This window comes from Gorilla gorilla, chromosome 13 (genome assembly GCF_029281585.2).
Source record: "Gorilla gorilla gorilla isolate KB3781 chromosome 13, NHGRI_mGorGor1-v2.1_pri, whole genome shotgun sequence".
Classification (NCBI taxonomy): domain Eukaryota; kingdom Metazoa; phylum Chordata; class Mammalia; order Primates; family Hominidae; genus Gorilla; species Gorilla gorilla.
In genome coordinates, this window is record NC_073237.2 from 44,231,712 (window position 1) to 44,259,305 (window position 27,594).

Sequence of the window (27,594 nt, forward strand, 5' to 3'; positions counted from 1 at the left end):
CCCTTCTTCTCTCCTTCCTATGTATGTACATACTATGTTTCTCACTTTCTAAAGGATTTGGGAGAGTAAACAAGAGGAACAAATGCTGGGAAACAATATCCTCAGACCCATGGCCATTGAGAGCACAAGCTAACCATAAAGACCCATATGGTTTATTATTATTAACATCTAACATAGTTCTCCCATGACTATCTTTGGAATAAAGATCAATGAAAGGAAATACAACTTACATATTTTTTATTATCAAAAAGGAGGAAACAAATGACTTCCTCGTATATGTGTATTCCACAGGAGTGCATCAGGGAGATAAGTAGAATGGGTTTGAGTGAGGATTTAGAGCTCTCACATCTTGCTTTCTTTAAATGAAATTATATATATGTATGTGTATATATATATATATGTGTATAGTATAGAAGATATCACAAACATTAATGTACCCACTCACTTCCGAGCTTTAATAAAGTCGAATTTTTTCACATTTCTTAGAAAAATTATAAAGACAATATTTTAGATACAAGTGAAAATTCCTGCATATCCCCTTTGACTTTAATTCCCTTCCTCCTCCCCAAAAGTAGTTATGAGAGTAGGATTTATTCTTTCCATACCCATTTATCCATGCTCCTACTGATAGACATTTAGACTGTTTCTGAATTTTTGCCACAACAATGTGCATTGTTATACGTGTTTCCTTGTGTAAGTTTGCAAGATTCTCCCTAGAGCAGAAGCATTCAAACTTCTAAAAATACATTTTACATTATAACTCAATATACATACACAAGCACTTAAAAATATGTACCCTTCTTTCCTAGGTCAGGTTCCCTAGCAGCAAAGCCTGAGACAGACTTTCTTGTGCTAGGGAAAACCTGTAAGGAAGAAAGAGGAGCAGGACAGAATAGAGGAAGGAACTAAGCAAAGATGTGGTTTCCTCTGAGGTCTTGCCTCAGCTTGATCCCTCAGGAAATTGTGGAGGAGGGGGCCCCCAACTTTCATACCTCTTATTTGTAGTCATTGGCTGCTTGGTGGGGTCAAGAGAAGAGTGCAAGCTCCCAGACATTTCTAGTTGAAGTAGCTCCCATCAGCCAAGGGCAAGCTGTGGAAATGAGGGCAGCTGTGAGCAGTTAGCAGCTAATACAGCAGTTAGGGGTGAATCCATTAGCCCCAAGAAAATGATCTGGGCAGGGCACCAACAGCATCGACTACACCTTCCAACTAGTGATGCGTTCTGATATTTTTTCCTCTTCCCTCCCTCAGTCCCTCCCTCTTCTTCTCTGCCTTTTCCTCCCCTCCCCTCTTCTCTTCTCCCCTTCCCCCTAAATTGATTGCATTATCTGTTAACCTGCAGTTTTAAAAACACTATTCTAGGATTTACCTTGAAGGTGACTTGCTAGACTATGAACTTCTACAATAGCAGATATAACCAAATGGCTCCTAAAGCAGTTTAATCAATCTATTTTTTCTGCCAGTATTGTATGAGAGTTCTGGTTTTATGACTTCCATGTCAATACTTGTCAGTGTTTTCAGGCTTTAATTTTTGCCAAACTTATGGTTATGATTGGATGTGTTATTACTGTTGTAAATTGAATTTCTCTGATAGTATTCAAATTGGGCAACTCGTCGTGTTTGTGGCTCAGTGAGATTTCCCTTTTGCAACTAGATAAGAAATCCTTATCTAGCTTGAAGACATAAAGACATTCTACCTTATTTTCTTCTAAACATTTTAAATTTTTATTTTTCATATTTAGAGCTTTATTCATCTCTGAGGTTTTCTTGGTATGGAAAAGGTATTGTTTGGCTCTGTGTCCCCACCCAAATCTCATCTTGAATTGTAATCCCCATGTGTCAAGGGAGGGACCTGGTTGGAGGTGATTGGATCGTGAGGGCAGTTTCCTCATGCTGTTTTTGTTATAGTGAGTGAGTTCTCATGAGATCTGATGGTTTAAAGTGTTTGTCAGTTCACTCCTCACTCTCTCACTTTTTCTCTCCTGTTTCCACGTGAAGAAGGTACTTGCTTCCCTTTCGCCTTCCGCCATGATTGTAAGTTTCCTGAGGCCTCCTCAGCCATGCAGAACTGTAAATCAGTTAAGCTTCTTTTCTTTATAAATTACTGTCTCAGGTAGCTCTTTATAGCAGTGTGAAAACAGACTAATACAGGTATATAATTTTGTTTTGTTTTCCACCTAAATAACCAATTATTCTAGCACCATTTATTAAATAATCATCTATCTTTTCCTCACCAATTTGTAAGCCACATCCACTATATACCCATTTTTCCCATATACAGTGGCCTGTTTTGAGGTCTTTCTATCCTAGTCCATTGATCTATTTGTCTATTCACCTGCACCAATAACATACTCTTATAATTGCTAAGCTTTATGATAAATTATGATATTTTATAGCACCAAACTATTCATTTTGTTCTTCAAGATCTTCTCAGTTTTCTTCCACAAACATTTTAGGATCAGCTTTTTAAATTACATGGAAATTTCAGTTGGGATTTTTCTGTTGTTGTTGCTGTGTTGACCAGGATGGTCTTGAACTACTGGCCTCAATTGATCCTCCCACCTTGGCCTCCCAAAGTGTTGAGATTAGAGGTGTGAGCCTGGCTTTTATTGAAAATGAATTTATATATCAATTTGAAAAGATGATATCTTTATGATATTGGATCTTTCCATCAATGAATGTGGTATTTATGTTCATTTATTAAGGTGTTTTTCTATGTACTTCAATGCTGTTTTTAAGCTTCTTCCATAAAGTTATAGTATATCTTTTCTTAGATTTACCCCAGGTGTCTTTTACATTTTATTGATGTTTTGAGTGGCATCTTTTTTTGTCTATTACGTTTCCATGTGGTTATTGCTAATCCACAATCAGTAGGAACACTACTGATTTTTGTATATAAACCTTAAACTTTCTTTTTGATTTTAACTTTGTATAGACTCTTTTTTATTTCCTAGATAATCATATCATCTACAAATAAGTGGAGGTTTGCTTGTGCCTTTCCAAGTTTAATGCTGCTTTTTTTTCTCTTATTTAATAAGTTAGGACTTCATTACCGTATTAAAGTGAAGCTGTCGCAGCAGGTGAAATGCTTTATTAAGATAATGCTTGCTGTAGTTTTACGGTGTTAAGGAAGTTCCCTTATCATTTATAATTCTAGTTGGCAGCGATTTTTAAAAAATCTTGATAAATATCACATTTCATCATTTTTTGCATCTACTAAAATGATTATATACTAATCTCCTTTAATCTGTACTTAAGGGGTATGGCATAGATTTTCTTCTATTGAACTATTCTTATATTCCTGAGATAAACCTCGTTTGGTTTTTACACTCTGCCAGATCATTTGCTAGTACTTTATTTAAGATTTTGCATCTGTTTGTAAATATATCCTTTTCTTTTAACAGTTTGTCTAGTTTTGAATCAATGTGATACAAACATTGATATAAAATTAGTTGGATATTTGCCTTGTCTTTTATTCTCTAAAACAGAAATTACCAGTTGGGATACCAAAACAAAATCTAGTTTTAATTGCCTACAAAACACTCTCAATACTAAACTTTGCTTTTTATTAGGTAAGCTTAAATACTTACATTGATTGTTTTCTGCTATATTTGAGTTTATTTCTATCCTTTCATTTTAGGTTTTCTATTGGTCTTCTTTATTCTTGCTTTTTTTTTTTGACTCTCTTCTGGTACACCAATACAGTTTCTACATTCTTTTCTCCTTCCTCCTGTTTCATAAGCTAGATTATTTTCCTATTATTTTAGTTGTCACTCTTACATGTTTAACAAAATATTTAACCATACATTTTCTACCATTATTTCGTTATTTAATATTTATATTTTCTTGCCAGATATAACAAGATCTTAGCCTACTTTTACTACCAATGAGCAATGCCCCCACTCCCAGCTTTTTGTTTAGAGCTTTCATTGTATCTTCAAAAATTCAAAATACTTAGTTATTTTTATTTATTTTCTGTGCTCACTGTTTCATTTCTTTTTTCTGGGTTCACTTTTCTTCTAATTGAGGTAAATCTTAATAATTTCCTTCCTGAGTGTCTGTGGGCAATAAATACTCAAAGTCTTTGCTGGGTAGAAAATACCTTTATTTTGTCAATACAGTTGAAAGACTGGACATGAAATTGCAGGTTGACAGTTACTTCCTGTCAGCACTGAAGATATTATTCTGTTATTTTTGGCACTGACTGTAGTTAAGGAAAAGTCTGCTCTCTGAGAGCTTTAAACATCTTCCATTTTCTTTGATGTTCTGCCGGTTTGTTACAGTGTATCTAGTTGTGAATTTATTTTTATATATTTTGTTCAAGACTTGAGGATGCACTTCCAATCTGAGAACTTATATTTTTTCAATTTTAGATAACTACCATTTAGTATGGTTTTAAATCTTTCTTTTCTCCTTCCCTTTTCACCACTAACTTATTACATCATACCTTCTCCTCTTAACATCTCACAACTCCTCTGTCCTCATCATTCAAAACAAGTCTTGTTTGTTTGTTTTATTTTTTTTCACCTAAATGAGTTTCTTTCATGGTAACTTTCTTTTCTTTTTCTCAAATTGAACTTACCAACAGTTCTGTTGGTTCTAACTTAAAAATAAGCCCAGAAAATGGCCACTTCTCATCACTCTTACTGCTATCACTGTATCCTAAGCCACGATTAGCTTTCTGCTTCTACACTTGTCTCCCACAGTCTATTATTAGTGTTTACAATTTCAAATTGCATCCCCCACCCTGACACTCCCTGTCACTCTTATCTTCTCCATGGCACTTATCGCAATTAGCATGATATCTTTAAAAAATGTTTTCTTCTTCTTCTGATTCTGCTTCTGATTATGTTCACTGTCTCTCTTCCTCCCCACTCTATAAGCTCTGGTGATAAGGATAAGAATGCTTAGAAGAATCAGAATTTTTTGCCTATTTTGTAAACTCTGTAGGCTAAGCACCTAGAACAGTGTCACACATAGTAAGAATTCAACACATTTTTGGTAAAGGAATACATATGTTTTAAGAAAGAAGAATAAATTTTGCTTAGGTTAATTGAGTATTGGTCATTTCCTTTAGAAGTGAAAGTTCTTTAGACTTGATATTTTTCATTTAGGTAGGTGAGGGTTGGGGAACTCTAAAAAATGATGAGAAATATATCTCAAAGAAGAACTGTAGAGAATCAGCACTCCATCCTGGATCTTAGCATTCACGTGTTTTTAAAAGTTAGGCCATCGTGACAGCGTTCTAAGTTAGGAGATGAGACATGCAGAAGAAAAAGAAATAGGAAACTCTGCAACCAACGGCCCAAGTGAAAGCTAAATAAACAAACAAACCAACCAACTGCCTTTCTGGGTTTATGATAGAGGTGCTGGAAATCACAGGAGACTTCCCTGGGACATGTGTTGTGTAACAAATCCTGACAAATACATGGATCATCAAAGAGATTTCTATTTTATATACTGAGAAGCTTTCTGATCCAGGAAGTGGTCAGGCCATCTGGGATCTCCTGCTTACCCATATGGAGCTCTGACTGAATATGTGAGAATAAGAGGAAAGCTCAATTTTAGTGAACATGAGCTGTTTGGAGTCAGCACGGGGGTGCATCCGAGGTGGTGATGAAACAAAGGTATTACTTTTCCACCAAGCCCTTTTAATGAGGGGCGAAAGTAGTCAGAGTCTGGGAAGATAGAATGACAAAGAAGGAGAGAATGACTTCCATTTCTCCATGTGACAATGTTATAGGATGCAGTCATTGACCTAAACAACCAGACATTTCCTTGGGATGGGAAATCAGTGAGAAATACTTGGAAGCCATCATGTTGTGAGGAGAAAAAAAAAATTAACTATAGGAATCAGCATGTAAAAGGAATTATTCTTTAGTAAATAATACTGAACTATTTCTTCAGTAAAAGGAATAATAAATTACACTTATATAGCATGTTACACTTTCTCAAAGCATAGAAGCCACCTCATTAGATATTTTCAACCCTGTATGGTAGGTAGGATAGACTCTCCAAAGCTCGAATTGTGTATAGTATAGTGCTGGATATATAAAGAGCACTTAATCACTCTTAATATGAATACTAATTTTACCGTTGAGATGGAAAGAAATTATGAAATTGTTTATTGACAAACAAATATCACAGGGCTAATTGTGGTACAGCTGGACCCAAGAGCAAGTCTAGTAAATTTTCAGTCTTGGGCTCTCAATATTTCTTCATGTGCCCTGCCAAATGTGCTACCGTCCAAAGGCCACACAGATGCAGAACAGGAAATACAAGTGTTCTGAGTAATTATCCTGTGCCAACGGTCATTGATCTTCCTGATGAAGAGCTACTGTTGATTCACCTAAACTTTAATAATCTACCAACCAAGGCAGTATTAAGAATAGCTTAACATAAGCGCAACCTGCCAGTTAGGAGAAACTTGGCACAGAATGGGTCCATTCACCCGAGGACATTTTATTATAATCTCCAAGATTGGCCTAGTCTTGAGGAAGCAATACCAAAGTGGCTGTAGAAGTACAATTCAGCCCTAGGTGATTTACTCAGAAGGTCTCACTCTTTGCTTTCTTCTAAAGTCAGTGTCCACCTCCAGCACTGGCATTGGGAACAGATCTCTGTGCTGCAGACTTCTAGTGCACTTCCCACATCTCAATGGAAGCCTGTGTTATACTGTCAGCATCTGCCTGCTGGTAGGAGTGACTCCTCCCTCAGCTCATCTCACTAGCAAGTATACACAGCCTTCTCCATACCCTCTGCCACAAGTGTTAACAGTGTCTCTCTCTGAAACCATCCACTAATGGGAAGACTGAGGGCCACCCAACTCCACTGAGTAACTCAAAAATAGGGGATTGTACATTTACTTCCTTTCCTATTTCTCTCACCCTCACATGCAATGACAGAGATCATATATTTCCCTAATTCTTGTCCTTTCTCAGTCCTCTGACTCTCTGATTTTGTTAAAGTGAATTAAGCCCTCAGCACTTCATCAATAGGATTGCTGCATACACAAAATCATTCTGCTTGGGTTCCCAATGACTCTGAGCCTCTAATGAGACTGCATTCCTCGCAGACACCTGGATTGCAGCCTGATGAGACTCGGTAGTGGAGAATCCAGCTAAGCTTGGCCTGGTCTTCTGACCTATAGAAACTGAGATAATAAATACATGTGTGATTGAAGCTGCTAAATTTGTGGTGATTTGTTACATAGCAGAGAAAACTAACATAACTAGGCATTAAAAGATATGGGCACCTTTCTTTGGCTCAGTCCTGTATGAACTTGAATAAATGACTACCATATTCAACATCAGGACTAGAACTTCACAGGACGTTAGCACTCCAAGGAACAATCTTACAACAATTACCCTGTTATAAATTTCTCATTCATAAAATTCAAGTTTAGAAACCCCTCACTGAAGAACATTCTAGATATAGAGTAGAGACTCTTCCAGGGTGGGTTTTAGTGCTCCCGACACAAGGACACACATCCCGACACAAGCACACACACGTGTGTGTGGGTTGTGGTGGTGATGAAAGTGTTTTATGGAGCCAGACTGGTTGGATGGAGCACTAGAAATCTAAACGATTGTAGGCTAGAACAGAAAAGTCTAATTATAGACCAGTAACATAGCAAGAGTTCTTTTACAGAGGTCAAATCAAAGACTCAAATGACTGGATAGACAAATGTGAGGGACAGAACCCATGAATATTTTGATGTAACAACCAACAGGAGCAAATAAGTGGATGAATCTCGAGATCTAAGTTCTGATGATGGTATCCTGCAGTGCCTTCCTAGTTCAGAATGAATTTCCTCTTTTATACCTTTTGGAAGCTCAAGGCTCAACATATGTGTATGTCTTTACCTTTCTGCAGGCACTCCTCTGTGGAAGCTAAGAAAATGGTTACCCCAATCCACAGATCATACCCAAAGAAGGCAAATAACTTGCTTAAAGCCAGAAATGAATCTGGGGTTTCTAATGACTAGTTGACTGTTTTGTTTGAGTTCATTGGAAAATGCATATAACTGGTTTAATGAAATGCTTGGAGGATGCAAAAGTGAAAGGTGTTGAAAGCTCCAGTAAGATAGAAAAGCAATACAAAAGCAAACTGGAATCAGAAATATAGGCAGGAGATAGCCAGATGTGACTCAAATTGAAGTAAAGGAAGCCAAAACACATGGGGACAATAATTTGAAACAGATATTCTCCAGGAAAAAGCAATCTGGAAAGCAGTAGTGTAGTGGGAGACTTGGGTAGCGCTGTTACGACAAATGGAGTCTCTAGTGCAGTTTTAGGCTTTAACCAACCTCTTTGTTTACCCCCCGATGTGTTCAAATTTTATCATGGCCTGTGTGTGCCATAAAATAAAAAAGGTTGGGACCCCCAACCTCTTTTAGGAAGACTAACCTGCTCCCAGCACCAGCTTGTTCTTCATTATTCCTCCTGTCAATTAGAAAAACTTATAATAAAGTGCTGCATACATGTAGAGAAGAGCACAAATGATAGGTTTCCAGACTAATCAATTATACAAAGGGAACACATCAGTGTAGCCAGTACCTGCATTAAGATGATGAACATAACCTGGACACCAGAAGTGTCACTACCCTCCTTGTAACCTCTTTCTGATCACTACTCATCCCCTGCAAAGGTAACTGCTAAGCTGAATCCTAACAGCATAGATCAGTTTTGCCTGGTTTTAAATTTTATATATATGGAATCATACAGTTGGCAATTTCTATGTCTGGCTTCTTTTACTCCACATTATATTTATGAGTATGACATATGTTGAGTGTAGGTACAGATTTTTCATTCTTATTGTTGTATGGTATTCCACTGTGTGACTATACCACAATCCATTTATTCATTCTATTGGTGATGGGCATTGCATTGTTTCTGTTTGGGGGTATCATGAACATTTTTCTTCTTGACTTCTGGTGAGCAAATGTATACATTTGATTCCGTTCTAACCAGCTTTTAAGAGTCTTTTGGGACAAACCTTCTCCAAATTCCCCTTATATGCCTGAACCCTCTGTAAGTTTAAGACACATTTAATTATATTTTTTCTCTCTCTGCCTTGGGAAAAAGATGGAAACAACCAGTCGTGACTATTAACTATTAATCTCAACTAAGGCACACTGAAATATTTGTATACTTTTCCCAGAAATATTTTTTACAACAAATGAGACATGTAATGCTTAAAAACATTCATTGAGAAACATTTGTTCAAAAATTGAGATAGCTTTCTGTCCATTGATACTAACAAAGAACAGAGTGATAGTATCTGTCCATTTAACCTACCACAAATGAGACACTGGATATCATCACTGCCCCAGGAGTGATAATAAAAGAGGGTCAGAACCCGTGATTGAGACCAGAATTGTCTTTTGAAAGCCCCCAGATCACCTATCATACTCCTTTTTATTTTGACACTTTAACAGAAACATCTAACAATTATCTCCTCTCTGATAAAGAGAGTAAGAGCTTTATTACCTAATGGGGTCCTAGATTTGTATAACACAAGTATCTTAAATATGCCTATTTCCTAGCTCCCTCCAACCATTTTCTGCTTTGGAAGAAATTCATTTTCCAAGGGAGAATATGTATGTCCTCTCACTGTCATTTGGAAGAGGAGACAGAGAAATAAACCAAAATTAAGTTTAATCTCTGACAGGTCATCCTTTTCATCTAGTGCTGGTATTTCTCTAATGCAGCACACATTTTCCTGAGGCAAACGGGATACAACATGGTGCATTATTTAGGAAACATATTTTGCATTAGACTGACTGCCCAAGGCACCATTGATATCAGGAACTTACATTGCAAGGGAAATAGAGAAGGAGAAAAAACCCTCTTATTTGGTTTGAATGGATTTATGATTTATCACAAAATAGTAGATCTATTAATTAATGGGTTTCTCCTGATGTAAGTAACAGAAGGAGACCCAGGCTGATTTGAACAACAGTAAAAGGATTTATTGAGAGGCTATTGGGAACATCACAGACTTGAATTAATGGCTGTACAGTAAGACCTCAGGATTGGGAACTAGCATGAGATGCTTGCATGCTTTCTCTCTGGATGGTGGACTCACTTATTTTCACTTAGTGCTCACTCCTTGGACCAAACATAGTGGCTGGAGCCAGGAGTAATCTCACAGGCCCAGCCTGCATCATGGGTTCTCTACCACAGGGGTGGATCTGTTACCAAAAAGGGTCAGAGGAGGTGCTGGCAGACAAAAGCCATGGCCTTGTACTACAAGGGTGACAGCTGAAGTCATCAGCTTACTGATAGAAATAGTACAAGAAAAAAGGAAAAGTGGTCTGGCAAAGGCGATAACGTTGGTAAGTGTATATAAGAAGTCCTGGGCTAGTGACAGTGCTGGAAGACACAGGAAAAGGCTTTACTTGAGCACGTACCATAATCAAATGCTACGTTTGTTCAGGTTATTTGTTTGCTATAGCTAGACTTTTTTTTTCTATTAAAAATTATTAAAATTTTTTTTCAGGAAGGTAACTTTGTTCTTGTGAGTCTTCTCATTCTACCCATTGAAAGAATTGTTTTATAACATAGTTCTCGATAATATGAGGTTTCTTAGTGCTATGGTCTGAATGTTTTTGTCCCCCACAAAATTCATACGTTGAAATTCTAACCTCCAAGGTGATGGTATTTGAATGTGAGACCTTTGGCGTGTGATTCGGTGAGGTGGACAGAGCTTTCATGATTGGGAGTAGGGTCCTTATAAAAGAGACCCAAGAGAGCTAGCTATCCCCTTCCATCATGTGAGGACACGGTGAGAAGGCACCATCTATGAACCAGGCAACTGACTCTCACCAGACACTACATGTGCCAATGCCTTGATCTTGGACTTCCCAGCCTTGAGAACTGTGAAAAATAAATTTTTGTTGTTTATAGGCCATCTAGTCTATGGCATTTTGTTATAGCAGCCTGAATGAATGTACAGATATATGCATTAGGTAGGATTAGATGTACAGGGATATTTGCATTAGATAGGATTTTCGTATCTATATACATAAGTGAGATTGTACGGTAATTTTTCTATGTTATATTATACTGTGGTTACTCCCAGTGTTCTCATTCCTTCAATCAGTTGTTTATTGAGTTACATTTATGTGAGAAGCTTTATGTGAATGTCAGTTCTAGGAATATGAGGATGCTTATGGTGAACACAGTCCCTGTACTTGTAGTGCTTGGAATTTAGTAGGGAAGACAAATGATAATAGCAGAATGTAACAAACTTATTATCATTTTATTGTGATGAGAATACTTAACATGAGATTTACCCTTTTAACAATTTTTTTATTTTTATTTTTTATGTTTTTGAGATAGAGTCTCACTCTGTCGCCCAGGCTGGAGTGCAGTGGCATGATCTCGGCTCACTGCAAGCTGTGCCTCCTGGGTTCACGCCATTCTCCTGCCTCAGCCTCCCAAGTAGCTGGGACTACAGGGGCCCACCACAATGCCCAGCTAATTATTTTTGTATTGTTTAGCAGAGATGGGGTTTCACTGTGTTAGCCAGGATGGTCTTGATCTACTGACCTTGTGATCCACCTGCCTTGACCTCCCAAAGTGCTGGGACTACAGGTGTGAGCCACTGTGCCTGGCCAACAAATTTTAAGTGCACAAAACATTGTTGACTATAGGTGCAATGTAGTACAGCAGATCTTCACAGCTTATTCATTTTGCTAGACTGAAACTTTATGCCTACTGAATAGTAGCTCCCCACCTTCCTATCGCCTCATGATGCCACTCTTTGATTCTATGAATTTGACTATGTTCATTGAAGCACTGTTCATAGTATTCAAGATGTGGAAACACCTTAAATGTTCGTTGACAGATAAATTAATAAATTGTGGTATATACCTACAAGGGAATATTTTTAACTCTTAAAAAAGAAAATTCTGCCACTCACGACAATATGGATGGACCTTGAAGACATTATGAAAAGCGAAATAAGTCAGTCACAGAAAAACAAATACTGCATGATGCCGCTTACATGAGCATGTAATAAGGGAAACACAGAGTGAAATGGAGATACAATGATATAGATCATAATACCTATCTTACAGTGTTGTATGTCAGGGATAATAGATAAAGCACCTAGTATAAAGCAGAACACATAATAGGCACTACAAATATTATTACCATTTTTGGCAACTTTTCCCAATTATTTTCTAGTTATTAGTTTACATAAGTTTTTAAGTTCCTGAGCAAATTGTGGTAATATCTATTTTTTTTGAGAATATTGTTCACTTTATTACTATATTAACACAAAATTGTACAGAGTATTATTAAATTTAAAAAGCTCCATGGCTGTGGTTATCTATATCTTCTCTTCCAAATATTTATTTTCTTTTTCAGATTAAGCAGAGAAGGTTGGTAAATTGTAATAACTTTCAAAAGTATTATTTTATGTGTGAATATATATTTTTATTGATTTTACCTTTTAGGCTTGTAAACCTTTTATGTTATCCTCATTAATCCCTTGTATCAGTTTCTCTTAAAAATTTTGGTTTCTTTTCTGGCTTCTTAAACTTAATGTTTATTATATTTTGTTTTTCTTGCTTAATAATGAAAACATTTAAGAATATAAATTTTTATCTGATGTAATTTGACTTCATCCTATAGGTTGTGATAGTTATTTACTTTCTAAATAATGTATCAATCCAGTTTTTACTTTTTCTTTAAATGAAAAGTTGCTTAAAGGAGGGTTTCAAAACTTCCAAATGGGTGGAATTTATTTTCTTTTGACTTTATTTTATTTTCAGTTCTGGGATACAAGTACAGGATGGAAGGGTTTGCTACACAGGTAAATGTGTGCCATGGTGATTTGCTGCACTTATCAACCCATCACCTACATATTAAGCCCAGTATGCATTAGCTATTTTTCCTGATGCTCTCCCTCCCCACCCACACACACCCTCCGTCAGGCCCCAGCATGTGTTGTTCCCGTCCCTCTGTCTATGTGTTCATATTTTCAACTCCCACTTATAAGTGAGAACATGTGGTATTTGGTTTTCTGTTCCTGCATTGAGTTGCTGAGGATATTAATTTTTTAAACGGTATGGTCAATGAGATTGATAAAATTTCTGTTTTTTGAAAACATTTGTATTTCAGTATACATATATATTTTTATAAATATGTGTATTTACACAAATTTTATATACATACTTGTTTTGTTATTGTTTCATGGGAACCAAAAATATTATACATAGGCTACAGTGTTTCAGAGATACATCTATAGATAATTAGTAAATCACTCATACTTATTGTTATCTTTCAGCTCTCTTATTTCCTTATTTATCCCTGGCATTATTGATCTTTCTAAAACAGAGAGGGTTCTGGTTTATTTACCAATTCTATAATATATATACATAGTATAGATGGACATATGCCTCCGAGTGGCTGGGATTACAGGTGAGTGCCACCACGCCCTGCTAATTTTTGTACTTTTAGTAGAGATGGGGTTTTACCATGTTGGCCAGGCTGGTCTCAAACTCCTGACCTCAAGTGATCTGTCCGCTTTGGCTTCCCAAAGTGCTGGGATTACAGGCATGAGCCATCACGCCTGGCCCCAATCCTATTTTATTTCTGTCACTTTCATCTCAGATTTAAAATTTTTTTTTCCTTTGTATATTTGGAAGGAGGTAGTTTTTGGTATATAGAATCTCTTAACTCACATCTTTGTTATAAATTGAACCACTTACTGTGAAATTTTACTTTTTGTCTTGTGCTTATTGTCTTGAATTTTCCTTTTTACTGATATTAATATTTTGATATCTATTTTGGGAAGATGCATTTAATATTTTTGTGTCTTTTTATCACTTGTCATAGACAATCACTGAATGTTTAAAATTTATTTTGAATTCTTCTGTAATAGGGAAGTTCAACCCATTTATTGATATTTGATTTTATTTCTGATATATTAATTATTTTCTTTAGGTTTCCTTGTTATTTCCAGTCCCTCCCCCACACATATAAACTATAATTTATTGGCTTTTATCTTCTATAGTGCTCTAGAAAGTTCATTTTCTGTCTTAATTTTATTTCTTTTTAAGTAAAAAATTGTTCTTTGACCAATACCTCTTTAACTATTAAAGTAAAAAACAAACACAAACACAAATCTTTTGAGACTCCTTACTTAAGACAAATAGTTTAATAGCCTTATAATTTTTTATGTTCCCTTTCCTCGTTAACAATTTTTGAAAATATAAATTGGGGGTTTAGTTCTAGATTCTTGTTATTGTTGCTAAAATTATTATTTTACACCTTATTTCTAATCTTTTAAGAATAATGTTTGACAGTTTTTGTTTTTGCAACCATATTTAGTACAATTACTATAGATTTACATACATGTCTAGCTGATTTCAATACTCCAAGTCTCTAAATTTTGCAATTAACATGTATCATTATTGTTATTATTATTTTTTGAGATGGAGTCTCGCTCTTCTTGCCCAGGCTGGAGTGCAATGGTGTGATCTCAGCTCACGGCAACCTCTGCCTCCTGGGTTCAAGCAATTCTCCTGCCTCAGCCGCCCTAGTAGCTGGGATTACAGGCATGTGCCACCATGCCCAGCTAATTTTGTATTTTTAGTAGAGATGGCTTTTCTTCATGTTGATCAGGCTGGTCTTGAACTCCTGACCTCAGGTGATTCACCTGCCTTGGCCTCTCAAAGTGCTAGGATTACAGGCGTGAGCCACTGCGCCCAGCCAACATGTATTATTTTTATAATTACAAAAACAAACAGATATTTTCCAGAAGATAGGAAAGACTAGTGCTAACACCAATCAGGATAGCAAATGCTTATTCAAACTTTGTCTCTTTTTTTTTTTGCCATTAGCTCCAGCAACTGTTTATCTGATGTATGTTTAATGGCAATAATAAAAAGATCTTTTTTTCCTCTTCTTTCTAATGCCAAAGGCAGTCTTGTCCTTCTAAAACCTAAAGTTCTGCCTATTCCAGAACACAGTCTAGATCCAAAAGGTTTATATTGACTGTTCAGACTAAGGAAGACCTGAAGCGGGCAGCAACAGCAGTGTGATTGTGATGATAATCACATGTCAAATTTCTCTTCCTCTCCCCTCTCCTTGCTTACAAGCCCCATCCCTTGGCACCGTTTCACGTGCACAAGAACCTTCTGTGGCCGGGCGCGGTGGCTCACACCTGTAATCCCAGCACTATGGGAGGCTGAGGCCGGTGGATCATGAGGTCAGGAGATCCAGACCATCCTGGCTAATACGGTGAAAACCCGTCTCTACTAAAAATACAGAAAAAAAAAAAAAAAAAGCCGGGCGTGGTGGCGGGCGCCTGCAGTCCCGGCTACTCGGGAGGCTAAGGCAGGAGAATGGCGTGAACCCGGGAGGCGGAGCTTGCAGTGAGCCGAGGTCGCGCCACTGCACTCCAGCCTGGGCGACAGAGCCAGACTCCGTCTCAAAAAAAAAAAAAAAAAAGAAAAGAAAACCTTCTGCATGATGATTTTGTCCATCTTTTCTTCTCTCTTTAAGTGCTATTTAGCCAAATGTTTGTCTTTTGTCACTGCTTTCTACCACCTGGCAGATTTTATTTTATTATTTAAGAGCCATTTGCTTACTGTCAGAAATTACTTTTCTGGTTACCAGCACTTGCTTTAAATGTATGTGATGTTAGTTTAAGCTGTAGCTGTGGGAGGCCACCTGCTTCTCTGCCATCCTGCCAGGTGCTGGGTCTGGGTGTGTAGGTGCGGGTGTTAAACCTGTCCCCCAAAGAAAACCACATCAGGTATTTTATCCCTTTTAAAGCCCACCACAGTGGGCTTGCTCATCCTGTGTGAATGTGAACTTCAGAGAACTTGGTTCGTGGAATTCAGGAAGAAATAACACTTGCTAGAAACCCCTGACAATGAACTCTTCACAAGACCCCTTCAATTAAGCTGTCTGCAGGTTTTAAAAAGTGTTTCAAGGTTCTAACTACTTTCTTTCACTTGAGGTATTGAGAGATTCCTATGAAAGGCCTTATGATCAAGGTCAAGAAGGATGGTGTTATTCTAGTTATTTCATATTTCAGGCGTGCTTAAACCAAATGTATACTTTTGAAAGTCTTTCTTATTTTTTACCAAGCACAATCTTGATGTGGTTTCTATTGATTCCTGTTCCACTGTGGATTAGGTAAGAAAAAGCCACTTTTCTTTCATGGACACATTTGATTTTGAGGGGGTTTGTGGTTGGAAAAATATCAAAGACTGTGATTACTTCATGCTTTACCCAGTCTTAGGGTGAGTGTGGCTGGCGTTTGGTTTCAAGGCGTTGCTGGATGTTAAATGAGGACTTGTGAAAGCTCTCGGGTCTGAATGGGGATTCAAGAGCCCCCAGTCTGGGGGTGTTGGTGAGTGACAGGATGAGAGAACTGCTATTCTCAAAACTGCAGTGTCTGTTCAGAGTAGTAAAGGAAGCAGTTGGCAAATTCGGGGAAGAGAGCTTATTTAGCACTGTGTTTCAGATTTTAATAGAGAGGGCTTTCTCAGAATATTTTTACAGGACACAGAGGTTACGAGCAATAAGGAAGGGAAATAAAAAGCCAAGTAGTTTTCTTGCATGGCTGTTTGGCTAGAATTTCATAAAATGAATGTTATCTGCAAGAAGACTAAAAACAGGGTGATTCATTACAGAAACTGTGTCCTTAACATGCTAAACAAGTAGTTACATATGGGAATAAAACAATCAGTTAAGTTGGTCTTGAAGCCTGACTGATTGAGACCTGGAAATGCTCTTGGCTGATTGACTGGTGTGAGCAATCATAATAGTAATAGGTGACGTTTAATGAATGCTTTGCTAAGCCTTGAGTTACACCATCACATTTAATGCTCACAGCAGTCTATGAAACAGATACTACTTATGTCTCCATTTTACAGAGAGGGCATATGAGTGACAGGGTAAATAAGTCAACTGGGATCACAGAGCTAGTAAGCAGTTGAGCCGTAGTTTGAACTGAGGCACTGCACCTTAGTTACTCAACTAGACCCACGTTGCTGACTGGCCAGATCCACTTCCTCGCTCCCCATGTCCAACAAACCAGCTGAAGAAATCTACAGAGCTTTGTTAATATTCCTCCTGTTTCTGGAGCCAGCCATTAAGGAGGAGTAGGTCCCAGCTCCAGAATGGGTTTTCCCGTAACACGGTCATGACTCTCTTGAGTTATGTTTCAGCTCCTGGGCAGTAGCCTAGATGGGGGTCTATCTACTCGTTCTGGAAACAACCATAGCTGGGCTATTTTTTCCTTTATTTATGGGTCATGAGCACTGCCAGCAAATTTCTCTGAGGGGTGCATTTAAATATGCCACATTTGTATTACTGTATGTGTATGCTAGGTGAAACATTTATGATAAATCAAGGTTTTAGGTGCCCTATGGGAAAAGCGCTGATGGAGAAATACATCTGAAGAAAACTTTTCTCTTAGCAGTAGTTACTTGAGGAAACAGTCTCCATTTATCTTTAGAGGCTTATGTGCAATGAATACAGACCACCCGGAATCATGGTTCTGCATATCAGAAGAGGAAAATGAAGCACTTAAGCTTAGCTCTGGGCTGCTTCAGCCTTCGCCGTGCTATGCGAGCCCCTCTCCCATTCCTCTAGCCCTTGCTCTCTCCAGTTTTCAAGCCTGGTAAAGTTGGCAAATGCCTGCTTTCCTGTGAAGACTTCTACCCCAGCCACATTAACCTGCTTGGAATGCTCGTCTCAGCATTTTCCCTGTGGTTAACACCCACATGTGCCTACCCGCCTGCACACATTTCCTAACGGGCACCATTTCTGATCCCTTTTCCTTCCCTGATAATGATGTATCACTATTTTTCCTTCCCAATCTTGCTGACCATTTACACTTATATACTTACTTGTGTGATATTTGTTTAATGCCTGTCTCCTTTACAAGTCTTTAAGTCTATTGAAGGCAGAGGTTCTGTTTGTGTCTTGAATAAGTGTCTTGCTAGACATAGGTGTTTTAAATATTGAAGGAATGTGTTTCTCCTCTTTAATTATTAAAGTAAAAAATAAACACAAACTCTGTAGAAACTTGTGCATGTAGCTTGTTTATTATTTTCTGCCATTTATAGATCCCCCTCTCCCCCACTGGACCATAAGCTCACTGAAGTAAATATTTGTAATCCCCAATGCCCATTGTAGTGGCTAACACATGTAAGTGTTCAATGAAAGTGAATGAAGTTGAATGGCCCTGGGTGACTTATACCTCAGATTTCACATCATGGATATAAAGCATTTCAGTTCAGTCTAACATTTAAAGCACCCATTAAGTGTCAGACTCTATGCATAGTACTAAGGATACAAAAAGGTGTGAGACAGTCTAGAAAGGAAGACAGATATAGAAAGATAATTATAGACAAATTGTTGCAGTGCAATGAAAAAGATATGGATAGAGTATTACAGGAGACAGTGAATAGAGTTGCCTCATTTCTTAGCCTAATTTGAATCTTAAAGGTTCAGAATTAGACCTGTGTAGAGTGTGTGAGTGAATGAACTCTGAGTACTAAGGACAAAGATCAAGAGTGTGATTTAGTAGCAGTCTGATACTGCTGAATCATGAGGCATGAGGCAAGGAGTAGTGGTCGTGAGGCTACAAGGGTAAGCCATAGATAAGCTTAAAAGGCATGTGAAAGAACTGTGCTCTTTCCTTTATGTTTTTCTCTACAACCTGGTCATTGTAATTGCTGGAATTTTTCTTGGCTGTGTCAGAATGCAAGAAAATTTCAGATACTAAAGTCTGCATTATAGAATGCAAGAAAATTTCAGGTACTAAAGTTGAAAGATTCATTCATTCATTCCTATTTATTCCTTCAGTGACTGTTACTCAGTATTTACTAAATACTAGGTACTGAGGATGGTTACAGGTTCAATGAAAATTCAGTGTTTACCCTCAAGGAGTTTAATCATGTGAGGGGGGTAAATATGGAGTAAGTATAATGGCATAATGGCATAAGTCAACAGTTCTCAAATACTTTGGCCTTAGGACTTCTTTATTCATTGGAATATTATGAAGATCCGTACCCCCGCCACTTAGTTTTTTTTTTATGAGGGTTATATATCATCAGTTTTTGTTATGTTAGAACTTAAAACAGAAATTTTAAAAAGATTTATTAATTAAAAATAATAAAGTGGCCAGGTGAAGTGGCTCCCATCTGTAATCCCAGCACTTTGGGAGGCTGAGGCGAGCAGATCATGAGGTCAGGAGTTCGAGACCAGCATGACCAACATGGTGAAACCCCGTCTCTACTAAAAATACAAAAATTAGCTGGGTGCAAGCCTGTAATCCCAGCTACTCAGGAGTCTGAGGCAGGAAAATCACTTGAACCCAGGAGGCGGAGGTTGCAGTGAGCCGAGATTGTGCCACTGCACTCCAGCCTGGGCGACAGAACGAGACACCATCTCAAAATAATAATAATATAATAATAATAAACCAATTATGTATTAACGTAACTTTTTTTGGGAAAATTGCTGCATCTTACCGTTATTTTTCTTTCACAAAAAAATTCATGAGAATATTGCCATTGTTTTACATTTTCACAAGTCTCTACATCTGGCTTAATAGGTGTTGAATTCTCATATCTGCTTCTGCATTCACTCTCCTGTAATATGCTCTTTTGATTTAACTACATGTAGAAAATCCAGCCTGACACAGTTATGTAGTTAAAATGGGGAGATTATTTTAATATAGACTTTTCAGATAATTGTGGATATTCTTTGACATGATGCCAAAACTTGACAAGTGGTAGTTTCTTACAAGTTAGTTGTAATGGGGAATCTAAAACCAATCAATAAACTTTTTATACCCTGTCACATAAAAATTTATTGGTCTATCTTATACTCTGAATGGATTTATTAACCAGACATGATTTTGTAACATTAGGTATTAGTCATTTGGAAAACATTGGTTCACTGAGTGAACCACAGATGCATTTCATTGTAAAACATGAAGTCATGATATAAATACAATATAAATATAATAACATAATAAAAATCAGATAATTCATTAATATCATTGTCGACTTCATCAGAAGAGGCTTTAAGCACTGAGAAGCTGTCATGGTCATGGTGATGAGTTTTCCAAAATTCTAGCTTGTGCTTGAAAGTTTAACTTTCATAACTGATAGCAAATAGTGTCAGTTGTTTTCTTTAACATGTCAGTCTCACTTCGGTCATCTTCCAGAAAATATCTGCTAAATACCTAAATCTGAATAACCTGAGGTGGTTTTTTTTTTGTTTTTGTTTTTGTTTTTTTGTTTTTTTTTTTTTAAGATGGAGTCTAACTCTGTTACCCAGCCTGGAGTGCAGTGGTGTGATCTTGGCTCACTTGCAAGCTCTGCCTCCTGGGTTCACACCAATCTCCTGCCTCAGCCTCCTGAGTAGCTAGGACTACAGGAGCCTGCCACCACGACTGGTTAATTTTTTTTTGTATTTTTAGTAAAGACAGTGTTTCACTGTATTAACCAGGATGGTCTCTATCTCCTGACCTTGTAATCCGCCTGCCTCGGCCTCCCAAAGTGCTGAGATTACAGGTGTAAACCATTGCGCCCGGCCTAACCTTAGTTTTTATGTAAGTCATTCTTTCACATAAAAGATGGCATTCCATGAAAAGATTGAGTAGTTCAGCTTGCAATTCAATCATGCAGATACTTTTCTTCAAGACATCCAGGAAAAAAAAACCCATCATGCTTCAATAGGGAGAAATGCTTTGCGTGTACTCCCCATTTTCTCATATAGTTTTTTAAAAAGTTGTTTATTAAGAATTCAACAAGTTATTTAGAACGTGGCAATGCTGTGAATTCTTTTACTGACTTTTCATCCTGCAGGCATTCAGCAATTCAACTGAACGGTCGTGTTTTAAAAAAAAATTATACTTTTGGCTGGGTGCAGTGGCTCACGCCTGTAATCCCAGCACTTTGGGAGGCCGAGCGGGGTGGATCATGAGGTTAGGAGATTGAGACCATTCTGGCTAACATGGTGAAACCCCGTCTCTACTAAAAATAGAAAAAAAATTAGCCGAGTGTGGTGGTGCGCGCCTGTAGTCCAGGCTACTCAGGAGGCTGAGGCATGAGAATGGGGTGAACCTGGGAGACGGAGCTTGCAGTGAGCCAAGATTGTGCCACTGCATTCCAGCCTGGGCGACAGAACGAGACTCCGTCTCGAAAAAAAAAAAAAAGTTTTTATTGCATTATTAAGTGTATTCTTAAGTGAAACAAGTTTTTGCTTTCATTTGTTTCATTGTAAATATGTAGTGATGCAGAATACAGTAACTACTGGCATGGTTTGGTGCTACTGCCATGATTTATGCCAAGGTGCCAGCAGCTTTACCTCCCATTGCTTTTGCAACACCAGTACGACGTCAGCAAAGTTGGTCCAGGATAAGTCAATAGATTAAGGAAATATTCAACACTTTGAATATTTTAGCACCACTTGTGTGTGTTGTCAAGCATTCACATAAAAAATAATCTTCTTTGATGATTAGTTGGTTCTGATACTGGACAAATGCAAGCAAAATAGCCATGCTTGTAGATTCTTCTGTTTATAAGGCAAAAGTAAAATTATGCAGAAGACGTGGCAACGCAGTCTCTTTTTCCAGCTAAATTTTTAATTCAACAAGTTACTTTGAAGGTGGCAATGCTGTGAATTCTTTTACTGACTTTTCTTCCAGCAGGCATTCAGCAATTCAACTGTACAAGGTTTTATTATTTCTCAGTTACTGTATATGTGTTTCTCTAGTTAATGCAATTCAATGACTTTACCCATTTATAGTTCAAACTATATAAGCAATAATTTTTGGCTTTTAGGAGTTCATTACATCTGTATTTAACATATATAGTCCTTTATCTTTAAACTCTGAATGTGTTTTTAATATATTTTGTTGAATTTTCTTTTGTATTAATATATTGAGTATAATTCAGTTAAGGAGAGTAATGTGACTCTGTTTCTGAAAATAGTTTATGTTACTAGGAAAAGAGTTTCACCCATCTACACTAAATACGTGTTGAATAAATACTCAAAGAATATTTGTTTGAAGGGATGCAACATTATGGGTCTGCTGATATGCGTATACCATAGGTGAACCCAGCAAGCATGAACAATAAAGGTACCGCTGCCACAGAGTTTGGGTTGGGATGTATTTTTTCTTCCAGTTTATGTCACCACACCCAGCTAATTTCTTCTTCTGCTGCTGCTGCTGCTGCTTCTTCTTTCTCCTTTCTTCTTCCTTTTTTTTTTTTTTTTTTTTTTTTTTTTGAGACAGGCTCTCACTATGTTTCCCAGGCTGGTCTTGAACTCTTGGCCTCAAGTGACCCTTTGGCCTTGGCCTCTCGAAGTGCTAGGATTATAGGTGTGAGCCGCTGCACCTGGCCAAGAAGAGGTTTTGAATTAGTAGCATGGACTGTTAGTAAGGGAGAGAATTTAGAAGTCATTTAGTCCTCTGATACATGCAAGTCCTGAGAGCTTAAGCTGCTTGCCTGAGTTCACCTGCTAATTAATGGTAGGAGTGAGCCAACAAGTTAATGTTTTGGTATACAGTGGAGCTGTATTAAGAGCAAATTCACATGCTAACTTTCAGGGCAACTCCCTGCCATAAGAAGAACTGCATTATCTAGTTTAATTGCCACCACAACAAAAAGATCATGACGTATATTAAGGTAATAGGAGCTTCATGCTGAAAGGGAGGGGAGTAAAACCATTGCCAAGCAGAAACGCTGGAGATTTCCACTCTTGCCCTGTTCACAGCTTAGATTTGGTAACTAAGCTATTAAAGAAAATCATGACATGCTAACCCAGTCTTTTTTTTTTTCCTTTTAGTCAGTGGTTCTCCAACTTTAGTGTGGATAAGAATTATTATTCAGGGATGTGTGTTAATTAATGGGGGATTTAAGGATATTCAAGCCAATTTTGCTAATAAGCAATATTTGCCAACTTTGAAATCTAACTCTGGTGGGATGGAAATCTACTTTACTCCAATGCATTAAAAATTTAGTATTTAACACATTTGAGTGTTTGCTAAATTAAAATTTTGAATATAAACTTCAAAAAGTAAAATTAAGTGTTTTGGGGAAACCCTGGAAATTACTGTTTTCTATGTTAATACCTACTAAGCCCATTCCTGGTTTCAAAGCCAGGGTTTAAGAGGTTTTATTATAATTACATTTTGTAAACTTCTACCCTTCTCTCCTTTTCTTTTTCTGTAATCCAGCAATATATCCGACTTGCCTTTCTCCCCTCTTCTTCCAAGTCCCAGAACATTCTTTTCTGGAGCATTTAAATCCCAAAGGAGAACTGTGAGCTCTAAGCCACCAATCAAAGCCAACTTTTACAGTGTCTTCTTTTGTCTTTCTGTTTGTAGGCAACTCCTGCCCATCTCTCCACTCCCTGAAACCCACAACTATCCCCTCAGGCCCCGCCATAACTGCTTTTTCCCACCTGGCAAACAGCCTCACTGAATTCTGGGTGGCAGGCATTAACCAGACTTCAACACAAATGCGCCTGTCGAAAATGGCACCAAGTTAGGTGAAGAACAAAGACACTCTGGCTTCAAAGAGGAAGCTCCAGTTTTTGCACAGAAGGAGTTTCACACAACTTCGGTTAACAACAACAACCACCTCAGGGGAAGAAAAGGCCCCGACTACAAAGAAATGCCAAACAAGCAGTCCTCAGTCCTTCCTTTCTTTCTCTGGCGTGTTTTGCACAAAACCTGATCAGGAGAGGAGGGCTTTGATAATCATTTGGACCATGACCGCTGCTAGTAGCACTTCTTCTGCTTCATATATCTCAGCAATTTGTGGGCATCTGAGTGTTCCATGCTTACCCAGGTTTAGAGTGTGAAAACACACACACACACACACACACACACACAGACACACACACACACCATGAAATGGGATTGGCTGGCTAGAAAAAGATTCTGGCGACTTCCCAAAGATTACAGGCCAAGTAATGTTTTTCCTTTTTTCTGTCTTTTTTTCTGCGATTCCCTCTCTATTTTTCTTACTATTCCAGTCAACTGCTGATGTGTGGCTGTACAGCAATGACAAATACATACTCACCCTAATTGCCACGTTTTTGAGGAAAAGAAGTTGAAAATGGTGGGAAAGTGGCAGCTGACTGCACAAGGAGACAGAATGAAATTTCGAAATAATGAACAATTTAAAAATGTTACTTTTCTCCTCTCTCTAAACTCAAAGCAGAGAATTTTTAAAAAACTGTTTCCATCTTGATAAAACCCTAATTAAAGATAAAAGGGCTAATTAAAAATAAAAATAAAAGGACTCTTTGTGGAATGAGGCAGGCATTAAATAAGTAAATCAGACAAATTCAATATGCTTTCATTTCTATACCTATTCTATTAAGTCACTTCTCCCAGTTTGTAACATGACAGCTCTCTTTTCTTCCTCAATCTGTCACTTTCTTTTCCCTTCTCTATCTCAAATTGTTGAGCTGTTACTGTCTCTTCTATCCCCTCTTGGTCTCTGTTATCACAGAAGTGGACAGGAGCCAGGTCTAGCTGTGGTTTTTTTGCCATGTCAGTAGCCACACCAGTTGTTGATAAAAATCTGGCACCGTGAGATGAGGCCATCTGTGGTGAAGTTTAAACCTATTTACCTCCCTGGCAAGCTGGTTGAAGCCTCCCTTTCTCTGTATTCAGTGAGGCTGAAGATGACAAATGCAGTGGGATTAAAGCCATGGGATGAAGTTTGGGGCAAAACAAAACCCTTTCCCAAAGACAGAGCTCATGATAGCTATTAGCTGTGAGGATAAGCAAATCCCCAGTGTCTGGAGCATGCAGCCAAGAGACATTCCAGCTCTGTGTCCCACTCTGTGTACTTGAAGGAGACAGACAACTGGCTGAGTTACAGTCTGGACTTTGGGTACTGGGAGATGCAAACTGGACTCTGCCACTTCTTTGTTAAAGGACCTTGGAATAATCCTGGGCTGTGTTTTGTGATTTGCAGGGCAAAACCCCTGTTTTAGAGAACTGTTCTCAAATATAATGAGCTACAGAACAAAACTACCACACTTGTGACCTCCAAATAGGACTCCACAGCTTGACCAATTACCTGAACCGTAACACTCCAGTCCAAAAGACTTTGGTTGCTTCCAAAAATCCAATCAACCCTTACAGCTACCAATGAGGCTATTCAGACACGCATGAAGTAAGCTCTGAAGTCAATGCCAAATGCTTTGGACAATGGCAGCGTCCCTGGGCAGAGGCCAATTTACCATGAAGCTAATAAAGCTTAAGCTTCTAGGCCTCTTTGGAGACCCCCAAGAGGGATGCTAGCAATGTGTCCCCATGTTTGTATTTTTGTTGCAAAATTTATAAAAGTAAGGTGTTTTAAGCCCAATGAGTTGACTGCTGTCTCTATTTCTACTTTCCCTCTGTTCGATTTCCCTTTCCGTTACATGGGGTTGGAGTGATCCAAGGCAGTTGAGTTAGAGATACATTTGGTGTGGGTTTAGTGGGATAAATTTGTGAGAATCAAAGTCTCATCCATATGCAGTTACTTTACTGCTGGCCATCGGTATAGGAATGGTTTCTTGGTCCATGCCTACAGCTCAGTGTGCTGACCTACCTGGCAAGGTACACAGAAAGAGGCAGAGCCAGAAGTTGACTCCCAGTATCTCCACATGAAAGTGTCCCGCAGTGTTTGGCACTGGAAATATGTGGGCAGTGGAGGAGAAACCAGATTTGAAATGTGTGGAGCCAGAGGCTACTCTGTGGAATGGAGATAATATCTATATTTTTAAGGTTATTATGAAGATTAAACACAATAAGGTATGTGTCAGTGTTAACCTGTATGTAGTATAAATGGTTGGTAAGGAAAAGTATTTTTGTTTCTTACTTGAAGGATCTGACTATATTCATTATGAAAACCAGATATCAGTTGCTCCCGGTGGCTCATGCCTGTAGTCCCAGCACTTTGGGAGGCCAAGGTGGGCGGATCACCTGAGGTCAGGAGTTCAAGACCAGCCTGGCCAACATCGTGAAACCCTGTCTCTATAAAAATACAAAAAAAAATTAGCCGGGCATAATGGTGGGTGCCTGTAATCCCAGCTCCTCAGGAGGCTGAGGCACGTGAATCACTTGAACCTGGGAGGCAGAGGTTGCAGTGAGCTGAGATCATGCCATTGCACTCCAGCTTGGGCAACAGAGCAAGATTCTGTCTGGAAAAAAAAAAAAAAAAAAAAGAAAGAAACCCAGATATCAGAATATCAGAATGCTTGGGAGATTGTGATAGCTCTTGAAACATTATTTTAAAAAACCTATTGTTACTTTTTTCTCCTTTTTTCTTTATTCTCAAAGTGAATTGAAAAATATTGAAAATCCTGCTATTTGAATTCTAGTTAATAGAGATTCTCCCACTCTAAAATGATCAAAAATTTAAAACACTCTCAAGATGCCTCATAGCAACATTAGTAATAAGAATCAGGACACCCCCCAGATGCCAATGGTTAAGAAGCAAAGTCCATCTGATATTATTAAGCCGCTCTCTGCTTTATTGATTGCTAGGCTCTCTGAGGATGGGAAGAACATCTTTGGGTTTAGTAATATACAGTGCCTCTCCTCTCTCAGCACATAGATGCTCAACAGTGACTAATACACCTCTCTAGTTGTTCTTTTTATTGGTTCCTAGACTCAGACTGGACTCTATCCAGCCTGAGTTTCACAGATGAAGTTGAAATGGACCACTTGCTCTCCATTTGGTATCATTTCTAAAGTAATGGCTGAAATCATCCCTAACTGGAGAGAGAAAAAAAATAAAATAAAATGACACCTGAAACATTCTTGTTAGTTAATAAGCAATAGGCTGGTTAGAAACAACTTTTTCTCTGCAGAAAAAGGTCCATACATCCTTGTCCCCTACCTAGTCTACCTTCTGTTTCTTTTCTATTTTTCCTGCACCATCCAAAAAAAAGAGGTGCCTCATTTAATTAAAAGCAAGTTTCCCCACATTGGACAGCCTGATCCACACCCCTTTTAGCCTTGGCATCACCTTGGTGAAACTCCAAGAATGTGCCCATACACAAAAGAGAATTTGCTCCTCTTTCTGAGAAACTGATTTCTCATGGCACAACCAGGTTTGCCAGAGCCAGTTGGAAGTTTAGCAATCTTAACTGTGCTTCAGAAGGTCAGACCCAGCCGAAACCCAGGCTACTAAGTATCTAGGTATTGGCACCTCGGGGTGGATGGCTTGGGGAGAGAGAAGGGGGTGGGGGTGGGGAGAGAGAGAGAGTGAGAGAGGGAGAGAGTGAGAGAGAGAGAGAGAGAGAGATGCAAGGGGACCCCATGTGTTCCACAAATTGCCTCTCCCCAACACCCACCCAGCCATGAGTATATGAAATAATTCCTCCTTTGTCCGCCAGCTGGCTTTCAAAGCTATTGGGATGAGCCTGCTGGACCTGTCTGGGAAGCTTGTTAAACTGCACGGAGTTAAGTCAGGGAAAGGGAGGGGTAGGGAAAAGATTAAAGGGCGAATACAGTCTGTGTGAGGCAGTGGCTCTGACTCTAAAGAAGCAGATGATCTAAGGAAAGGAAGAGCTTCCCTCTAAAACCAGAGAC